Genomic DNA, 10972 nt, shown 5'->3' with positions numbered 1-10972 from the left:
AGAATTTCCTTCTATGTGCACAGAATTGCAGATAATAGAATAACCGTGCCCACTAGGTAATAATATAAGAACTGCAGTAGCCGTTACTATTCTCGCATCGTGGCAATAGATGCCCATGCAACGCAGGATTAGTCTAAAAACTCTAATTCTTCGCCAACCTCAAGGCAGCGTGATGGATGATGGCAAGTAAGTAGCGAGACACAGTTTTCAAATTGTATGACTTTTATTTCTTCTTAAAATTCGGTTATGCTTTAGGCCAACTGTTTATTTCGTTGAGAAACCGAACAGGCATTTATCAGAATCTAGTTACAAACGACAGAGCGTATGCAAAAGCTCACTGAAACGGTGAACAGAGAATGGCGAAACTAATTGTTGTTGAATACCTAGGGGTCGACAATATATTTCACAGACTGAGAAGGACATCTTAAAACTGTCAAAAGATGTCATAGTAACAACTAGTACGATTTTTGACTAGATTAGCTCATTATGTGGGAACGGGTCGTTTACACAGGCAGAACTCAGGATGATGATGATGACGTATGGTTTGTGGGGCTCTTAACTGCTCGGTCATCAGCGCCGGTACAAAGTCTCAAGTCTTACACAGGCCAATTTGTTTTACACTCCAATCTAGCCACCGTCACTAATGATGATGATGATGATGATGATGATGATGATGATGAAATGATGAAGACAACACAAATACCCAGTCCCTGGGCAGAGAAAATTCCCAGCCTGGCCAGGAATCGAACCCGGAACCGCGTGATCCAGAGGCAGCAACGCTAGCCACTAGACCATGAGATGCAGACTCAGAACTCAGGATCTCGGTGTATTATCACTGATTTACAATATAGAATCAAGAGCCAAAACCTTATAATAACTCTTCACCATGTGATTCAGTGCTGCCTGATGGCATTGCCGGCAAGTGACACAGTAACGAAAGTATACAGTGTGTTAGGGGTACAGGTACAGATATTGTGGTCATTGGTACTTTAACATGTACGCAGTTCAGTGTGTTAGCTGTTTTTTTTTCTCTGTGTCTAACAGTCATCCCGAGAACGTTTCACATAATTTACTACTGATGTTTTCTGCACAGGCATAACTGCACTGTATAATGGACGACACCTGTCAGTATAGACTGTCGGTTTTGCATCAACGTGTCCAGACTTTGATACCTGGCTTACTGCCCAGGGGAAAATAAATGTTGATGGCTTGCTTGTTCTATGTGTACTTGGAGGTACTAACCTGCCTAAAACATGCTACTCGTAACAGCTTTAATTATTACACTGCAATGAAGTAAATATTGATGTAATGTTCTTTAGTACACTGTCCATAGTCATCAATAAAAATTACCTGCACTTATACACATAACACCCTCTATAAGTGGAGGAGAGGTAGATGGGGTATTATTGTAACCATGAAACAGGCCACAAATGGATGGGGGTGAGGAGGGAAGGGGGCATCCACTGACATAAACGACTTTGACCAAAGGCAGATTGGAATGACCCAGAGCCTGGCAACATCTAGGAAACGGGGGTGCTGGCAGGGCAGTTTGTGTCCTACTGTGTGTTCGTATGTGGGAAGTGGTTGAAGTATGGTTAAACCATGAGTCAGTGACAAGCTGCTGGTCATCTGTGCCTCATCACAAAATGTGGCGGCTGGAGAATGACATGCTCTGCAAAACAGGGCAGGGGAAATATATGGGAGATCCGACTACGTAGTGAAAGTGGAATGCTGGTGCAGTCACAAGTGTTTTGTAGCATACAGTTTTGGGTATATCGTTCAACAGAGAGCTCTGCAACAGATGGCTACTTCTTGTCATCATGCTGATCAAAAGGCATCTATATCTATTCTAATTATAAAACTTGTAAAACCATCGTGTCTGTCTGTTTGAAGAAGCTAATGTCCAAAATTACTAGCCAAATTTTCGTTTAATTTCCACAGATAACTTGAACATAGCTTGGGGCAACATGTGCACTTCATTTCATAAATATTGTGAAATGGAGAAGTATGGTATCGGAATTAAAAATTCTGTCTAAAATCTTTTGCTGAGCTTAGTACTTTGATTGTTTAATCATCACAATGTAGTACATAATGGAATGATATTTCTGTAGTATATCATAGAACCAGTAGATGACGCTGTTAGTTTTTTCAACTCAGTGACAGAATTAAGCACTGCAATCTTGTCTCTACAAATACAAACTGACGTCGTATTAACTTGTCTGGGATGTACCGATTTACTGATTTTGCTTTGTTTTGTAGTGGCACCATCGTTTAGGATAGGGAGAGTTAGTTTTGTGCAATATTCTGCACAAGTTACAGCCAGGTGTGGGCTGGATTGCAGTGAGTTATGCATACCAACAGTTGCAAAGTAGAATAAGAGGCCACAGGGTCGTCAAATTGCTGAAAGAGTAAAAGTAGCGGTTTTACATGTCACAAGTCACAGGCAGAAGGGGGCCCACTCGGCAACCTAGCCCGTTATGAGTACGTAAGGTGAAGTGGTACGTATGGCAGAACAGAGGTGCACAGCCACATTTAAATGCCTGTTGATAACGAGATTGATTCAAGTGTGGCAGCTCTCCCGGATGGCGGGGCATGTCACACCACCAGCTACACACAGCAGCAGATGGGGCACCAGGTTTCCAGTCCACGGCAGATAGCTGAATCGACCCTCTGAGGGCGATGTGGGGTCTGTAGCCAGGCAATGGTGGGCCACTCCACGGTTGGTGTCCTGGCTTCTAACACATGCCGAAGGCATGCTGAGGCGAGGGCCACACATTCAGACTCTGGATCACGGACGCTTGTTGTCGCCACGATCTCAGCCATGCCGGCAAGAAGGACGCAGCTGGCTACCTGCGGCTCACACTGACTGGCGCTGAGTCGGCAGGGACGCAGACCGCAGAGTCAACTGCCTGCATCTCGACGACACCGCAACTCAGTTGGCGTACAAGGCGGCTCGACACAGCATTACATTGCATGGGCTGCTGGGGTGCTTCCTCAGCATTGTGGGTGCCTGTGATGCAGACCGAGGTGTACGAGGGCACTGTGGTTGGAAACAATAAATCATTTGGTAAGCTCGGACAAGTTTTAATAGGGTACCTCCTACCTCTTCCCGCTACATTTGGTCATCCTGATACATTCGGTGGCAGGACTTGCCACTACAGTTTATTAAAAACTAAAAGATGTTGCTCTTCTTCTTTCGATATGCTGTATTTGTATTCTTTGTATGAACACCGAATTTATTAAGTTTGTTTTGTGGTGTGGGTGCCTACTCGTTACAGTTTGATTTCGTTTTGTTTACAAATGTATATGACACTGTCGAACCTTTCTGAATACACAAGAACGGCTAAGCGACAGGGGAATAAGGCCTCTTATCAATTCAATGAACGTCGTGGTGTGAGACTTGCTGCAGCACCACCACCAGCAGGCTTTAACTCGCTCTTTGGAAACTCGTTTGAAAAGTGAGGTGCAACGTAACACTGACTTAGAGCATCGTGAATTATTTCGCTCTTTGGAACCCTTCACTCACAGAGGCTTATGCATGTTATGGGTGTGGACTTTAATCTCAGTTGCTTTTCGCATGGGCATCTTTCCCATTAGTAGTAAGTGGGTAGCTGAGCGCAAATGGTTCAAATGGCTCTGAGCACTATGGGACTCAACTGCTGAGGTCATAAGTCCCCTAGAACTTAGAACTACTTAAACCTAACTAACCTAAGGACAACACACACATACATGCCCGAGGCAGGATTCGAACCTGCGACCGTAGCGGTCGCGCGGTTCCAGACTGTAGCGCCAGAACCGCTCGGCCACCAGCGGCCGGCAGCTGAGCGCACTTGGCTTCTTTTATTACATGCCTTTTTTGACGAATTAACTAAATTACTTTTATTTTGATATAAATGAGTTAAATTTATTTTATTTTACCTTACTTTTACCTTATTACGAAATCTGAATAAAATAAATTTGTATGAAAATAAAATTAATTTACTTAATTCATCAAAAAGGTTGCGTAAGACACATGTCAAGTGCGCTCAATGTACCTACTTACTACCACTGTGTTGGTGAAGCAAAGAAGCTCTTCGTTCATTTCCGCAAATATACTGCTTCAGACATTGTATACAATGAATGTATTAAATGTATTCGCAGTTGCAAATACAAACAGCCATCAGCTGTGGGAAGGAATTTTGAGAACGAAAATTTCTGTCGGACTGAGACTTGAACCCGGATTTCCGACTTAACTGGAGCGATCTCTTTAACTGCTTTGGCTATCCATGTACGGCTGATAGTAAGACCCAAACTTCCACATGTCGCCACTCCTGCCTCACAATCTGTACTCGTACACATATTACGTAATTCCTACACAGGGGAGGACATTTTAATTAAAAGTCACTGCCTGGCATCGGTGGGTATATAGGATATTACAGTGTCTGTACTGTTAAGAAGAATGGTGCAACGTTTCTGCGGACATGCATGCATGTTCAAAGGAACATCGCTCTTCTTAACAACAAAGGTACAACAATATTGTATAGAAAGAAGCTTTACAAGTCAAAAATAAATTCCATGTATACTAAGTCTCTGAGATAGCTATAAATGCCGGCCTGAGTGTCCGAGCTGTTCTAAGCGCTACAGTCTGGAACCGCACGACCGCTGCGGTCGCAGATTCGAATCCTGCCTCGGGCATGGATGTGTATGATGTCCTTAGGTTAGTTAGGTTTAATTAGTTCTAAGTTCTAGGGGACTGATGACCTCAGAAGTTAAGTCCCATAGTGCTCAGAGCCATTTGAACCATTTGAACCAATTACTTTTGATGCAAGAACAGTTTACATGCACAGACATAAACAAATATGTAATGATTGTTATTATCTTGCCCACAATAGAACGTTCTTCATCATGATCAAAGGCAAGAGTTTTCTGTTATTATGATAAATGCAAAATGTTTATGGATAAGAGGAACATGTTTTATATAAGTTCGACGAGGTACTGAAGCGGTGTTTGGTATATTTTTGTTTTGCGATTTTTTTGCTTTATCTTTTTGTTGTGTAAATTTTCTTTTGTAGTGATAAGTGATACATCTGTATCGTTTTCTTTATTTTTACTACGACATCTCTCTGTTTCACGCTACAAACCAAAAGTTTTCGAATAAATCCTGAATTAAATATTGAAAATTTTAATTTTGCTACAAAAACTGTCTATTGTTAAATAACAGGAGAATAGCTTTGTGGAACGAAAATATCCTGTAGGTTACACAGCCTTTTATATATCCTTACTTAGCTACTAGACGGTTCACAATTTCCAGCTTTTAGAGGAATATAGTGAGACACTGAAGCCATAGATAAAGAAAGTGGTTATGAGGTAACGCCCAATAGATATGCAACACACCCAATGTACAGGTAACGCAGGTATGACCTCAACTGACCAAAGTTACTAGGAAAACTATCATAGTTACGCTTATTATGGTAGTCTACGGTAGTTTCAGAACACTAGTCACAAAGTACTCTGTTCGCTCATCAGTGGACGTTTTATCTCCTTCCTGTATTGTCAACATGAATCAGAAAATCTCATGCATATTTGCTTGCCCTGATATGCATGTCCACTCACCCTTTCAGCCACAGGTGGTTTCCAAAGGTTGTTGCTGGGAAAAACTGACATTACTTACTGACGAAATGTTAAATCAAAGGAAAAAATGGAAGCTGAATTATCCATACTTTACGCAGCCAACGTTTCAGTTCACACCGAAAACTGATCCTGCATACACTTTTCTTATTATATACAGATATGTTGTTATTTCACGTAACCAGATAACAGTCTCTAAACATGAAGAATGCATAATACAGAAACCTTATATCGAGTTTTTTTTTTTTTTTAAACAACGCTTCTTTTGGTGTACTCAGAGTAGCACTTACATCCAGGGACCCTCTTATTTGTCGGATAGATCCCAGTCACAGTCCCGCACTAGAGTTGTTCCTTCTGTATTTCCCTCACACGTGATCGTCCTATCCTTTATTCTTGTCAGTGTTTTGCACATACTTCTTTCCGCAGAGAACCTCCTCCTCCCTTATCATATCAGTCCACCAAATTGGCACCATCCATGTGTAGCGCCTCACCTCAAACGCTTCGATTTGCTTCTATTCCTATTTTCCCACAGACAATGCTTCATTATCGTACAATGACGTTCTCCAAATGTACGTTCTCATAAATATCCTCTCACAATTAAGAAAAATGGTTCAAATGGCTCTGAGCACTATGGGACTTAACTGCTGAGGTAATCAGTCCCCTAGAACTTAGAACTACTTAAACCTAACTTACCTAAGGACAGTACACACATCCATGCCCGAGGCAGGATTCGAACCTGCGACCGTAGCGGTCGCGCGTTTCCAGGCTGTAGCGCCTAGAACCGCTCGGCCACCCAGGCCGGCACACAATTAAGACCTGTATTAGATAGTAGTAGAATTTTCTGGACAGGAGTGGGCTCTTTACGTGTGCTAGTCTGCGTTTTATCTCCTCCTTGCTTCGTCTATCATATGTTATTTCGCTTCCACGTTAGTACGATTCCCTAATCTTCTTCTTTGTCATCAGTTTTGATACTGAGTTTTTGCTATTCTCATTTTTTTCTGCTCCTCATTGCTTTTTCTCTCAGTTAACATTCTGTACCTATCAGACGTTTCGCCAACGGCCTTGCCGCAGTGGTAACACCGGTTCCCGTCAGATCACCGAAGTTAAGCGCTGTCGGTCTGGGCTAGCACTTGGATGAGTGACCATCCGGTCTGCCGAGCGCTGTTGGCCAGCGGGGTGCACTCAGCCCTTGTAAGGCAAACTGAGGAGCTACTTGATTGAGAAGTAGCGGCTGCGGTCTCGGAAACTGACATAGGGCCGGGAGAGTGGTGTGCTGACCACATACCCCTCCATCTCTACATCCAGTGACAATGCCTACAAGCTGAGGATGACACGGCGGCCAGTCAGTACCCTTGGGCCTTCATGGCCTGTTTAGGGTGGAGTTTCGTTTCGTATCAGACTTTTCATTCCATTTAGTGGGTAATTTTTCTCCACTTTAACTGAGAATAGCAATGTCAACAGCAGACCTCTTCACCACAAGTTTTACTCCCAGTCACGAACCATTCTTTATTCCCTTTGTAAGGCGACAGGATTCTGCTTCCATACATTAAATATTCTGTATATTCTGTTTGATTTATACTTATAGTAGATCATTGTTTACAATGCACAGTCAGATTATTAATCATTTCATTGGCTGATACTGGCTATCACCACGTACTAACAATTTCTGTAGCACTGCATGTCTGGTATTTAATTACAGTTGAACACTGACAGAAAGGGCGACACTGACCACATATATCACAGGAGCCGCCATCGGCTAAACAGCGGCTGGGAAGAGAGCTGTCGTCTTATACAGGGCCAGACATAGGGCCTCTGCTGCTCTCACAGGGAGGAGAGTGAGGAAGCTGCTGTTAATGCTGGGGACCCCAGAAATCCATGGCCGGCCGAAGTGGCCGCGCGGTTCTGGCGCTGCAGTCTGGAACCGCGAGACCGCTACGGTCGTAGGTTCGAATCCTGCCTCGGGCATGGAAATGTGTGATGTCCTTAGGTTAGTTAGGTTTATCTAGTTCTAAGTTCTAGGGGACTAGTGACCTCAGCAGTTGAGTCCCACAGTGCTCAGAGCCATTTGAACCATTTTTGAACCAGAAATCCATTAGTGCAGACAGAGAGGGCAGGAGGCTGCACTCTGGTAGAAATCAAAAAAAATTCAGAATAACATATCTGGAGCAAGAATATCGGGGGGCGGAAAAAGGCGGTAAGACATCCTTCTTGGACGAAGGAATGCAAGGGGTCACAAAAGACGATCGTGGGCTGATCTCCGAGAAATCTTCTCCTGGGAAGGATCAGGGCACACTTCCTACCAACAAACAGAGACGCGTGGACAGCTAAGGTTGTAAGAGGGGAAATGGATATTTAGAGAAAACCTTCTGAAATGGGTATAAGCATAAGGTGATTGGCTGGTAGATTCATGACCCCTGTAGTTGGAGGTAGTGTTTTCTCAACAGTCTCTGGGATTTGTCACATGAAAGCAAACGTAAATGCTGCGTGTCTAGGAGGGAGTGGGGTATGGCATGGACAGGCACTTTCGTACAGGGATCGAGGGACCCTCCCTGTGGGGGAATCGACTGAAGACCCTTCCATCGGAGAATGAGCCTAGAGACTTCGCTGGCGACAGTTGCAGTGGATAACCTGATATAGTTCGAGAAGTGTTGCTTGCAACACAGGAACTGCTGGGAGTCGTTCCTCCATGGACAGGGTTGTTATTTGTTTACTCAAGTGACGATTTTTAGGAAATTTGTGTAGGTTCCTGTGGGACCAAACAGCTGAGGTCATCGGTCCATAGGCTTACACACTACTTAATCTAACTTAAACTAACTTACGCTAAGGTCAAAACACACACACACACACACACACACACACACACATGCCCGAGGGAGGTCTCGAACTTCCGAGGGGGGAGCCGCGCCGAACATGGGAAGGCGCCTCAGACCGCACGGCTACCCCGTGAGACACGACTCTTAGTTCAGTATGTAAGCGGACCTCGGGGAAGATCAGTTTAGATTCCGTAGAAAGGTTGGAACACGTGAGGAAATACTAACCTTACGACTTTTCTTAGAAGAAAGATTAAGAAAAGGCAAACCTACGTTTCTAGCATTTGTAGACTTAGAGAAAGCTTTTGACAATGTTGACTGGAATACTCTCTTTCAAATTCTGAAGGTGGCAGGTATAAAATACAGGGAGCGAAAGGCTATTTACAATTTGTACAAAAATCAGATGGCAGTTACAAGAGTCGAGGGGCATGAAAGGGAAGCAGTGGTTGGGAAAGGAGTGAGACAGGGTTGTAGCCTCTCCCCGATGTTATTCAATCTGTATATTGAGCAAGCAGGAAAGGAAACAAAAGAAAAATTCGGAGTAGGTGCTAAAATTCATGGAGAAGAAGTAAAAACTTTGAGTTTCGCCGATGACATTGTCATTCTGTCAGAGACAGCAAAGGACTTGGAAGAGCAGTTGAACGGAATGGACAGTGTCTTGAAAGGAGAATATAAGATGAACATCAACAAAAGCAAAACGAGGATAATAGAATGTAGTCAAATTAAATCGGGTGATGCTGAGGGAATTAGATTAGGAAATGAGACACTTAAAGTAGTAAAGGAGATTTGCTATTTAGGGAGTAAAATAATTGATGATGGTCGAAGTAGAGAGGATATAAAATGTAGACTGGCAATGGCAAGGAAATCGTTTCTGAAGAAGAGAAATTTGTTAACATCGAGTATAGATTTAAGTGTCAGGAAGTCGTTTCTGAAAGTATTTGTATGGAAGTGAAACATGAACGACAACTAGTTTGGACAAGAAGAGAATAGAAGCTTTCGAAATGTGGTGCTACAGAAGAATGCTGAAGATAAGGTGGGTAAATCACGTAACTAATGAGGAGGTATTGAATAGGATTGGGGAGAAGAGAAGTTTGTGGCACAACTTGACTAGAAGAAGGGATCGGTTGGTAGGGCATGTTTTGTGGCATCAAGGGATCACAAATTTAGCATTTGAGGGCAGCATGGAGGGTAAAAATCGTAGAGGGAGACCAAGAGATGAATACACTAAGCAGATTCAGAAGGATGTAGGTTGCAGTAGGTACTGGGAGATGAAGAAGCTTGCACAGGATAGAGTAGCATGGAGAGCTGCATCAAACCAGTCTCAGGACTGAAGACCACAACAACAACAACATGTAAGCTGACACACACTGAAGTGCTTCGTTACGGGAGAATACTTGAATCGAATTTCTGTTCCTGGCTACTGAGCGAAGAGAAATCTTGACTAGTGTTCTGTTTGGTAGTGATGTAATTTGAGCCCTAGGAATTTGCGGACGGCATACTGGGTCCACTATGTAGGCAGAGAATTGCAGGTACGCCACGTACATCATTTGCACTGCTCTCAATGTCACAACGAACGTATCATCGGTGCAGTACAACTGATGTCGGTAGTCCATTAGGTGATACGCACATTCAAATCTGGAAGATAAGGGAACACTCATAGTAAGTGTGTTGTGTTCCATTAGCTTGTCCACTGACTTTTTTTTCGGAAAGTGCCAATCAGGATATGGGTTTTCTGTTTCTCACTGTTAATCAGTATCAGACAATTCTGTATCCACCTAATAATTGGAGGCGCAGTCTAGAGAAAGTCAAATATATGTTGTGCCAATCTCGAAATTACGTATAGGGTAGAATCCGACATTACGTACTTCGTGTTTATGCAATTTTTTGTAAGCTACATATTTTTTGAGAAAAAATAATTGACGGTATCAAGTTGTAATTCATTTTAGTAGCATCCTGAAGGGGAACATTGGTTTCAGGAGCTAAACTGAAGTGAAGGAAAACCAGAACACAATACTTCGTTTTATGGAAATCCCTGGAAGTAGGTTGTCAATGGCACGGTCATTTTGCTTCAAATGTTACACATTTTGCTTCAGACGTTCTACATAGTCTCTCTCCCCCTCACCATCTGAGTATAACGCACAAACGTTCACCCCTATGTGTAATTATGATAAACGTTCTTCTTTGCGACGTGTTCCACTCGCGTATCACATTGGCTTGAATTTCAGTTGTGCTGTCGAAGTGTTGCCCCTCCATGGGAATTTCTAGACTTGGTCGTTTTGTTAAGGTTCATAATTATTACTATTTGTGTGGCCATACATCGCTTTTTCCATAAAATAATCATCCGCATTTTTCATTTCAATCCAGTTGCGATAGTTTTCAACAGATAGTAATTTATGTTCGCGACTGAAGTATCGTGGCACAAAATTTGCACTCACTTTTCTGTTTTTGAATACTTTAAAAACAATGTGTAGTATACTTAATTTACAGGTGGTTGCTCACTGCGATTTGTGAGACAACGTTGACACAGTACTGCAGCACGTCCACTATTTAATTGA

The 10972-nt window shown here is 42.9% G+C and overlaps 1 non-coding gene and 1 pseudogene across 1 annotated transcript; one reads left to right on the top strand and one right to left on the bottom strand.

Annotated features, from left to right (window-relative positions):
• Positions 1-6322: 6322 nt before the first annotated feature.
• Positions 6323-6406, bottom strand: Trnas-gga. Its single transcript is given in 2 exon segments — positions 6323-6357; positions 6367-6406. It is a non-coding gene; the product is annotated as a tRNA-Ser (tRNA).
• Positions 6407-6659: 253 nt separating this feature from the next.
• LOC124725768 lies at positions 6660-6777 on the top strand (annotated as a pseudogene).
• The last annotated feature ends 4195 nt before the right edge of the window (positions 6778-10972 follow it).

The sequence above is a fragment of the Schistocerca piceifrons genome, chromosome 1 (genome assembly GCF_021461385.2).
Source record: "Schistocerca piceifrons isolate TAMUIC-IGC-003096 chromosome 1, iqSchPice1.1, whole genome shotgun sequence".
NCBI classification, from domain to species: domain Eukaryota; kingdom Metazoa; phylum Arthropoda; class Insecta; order Orthoptera; family Acrididae; genus Schistocerca; species Schistocerca piceifrons.
Note: the sequence above shows the minus strand (reverse complement) of the source record. Positions and strands in the feature narration are given on the sequence as shown.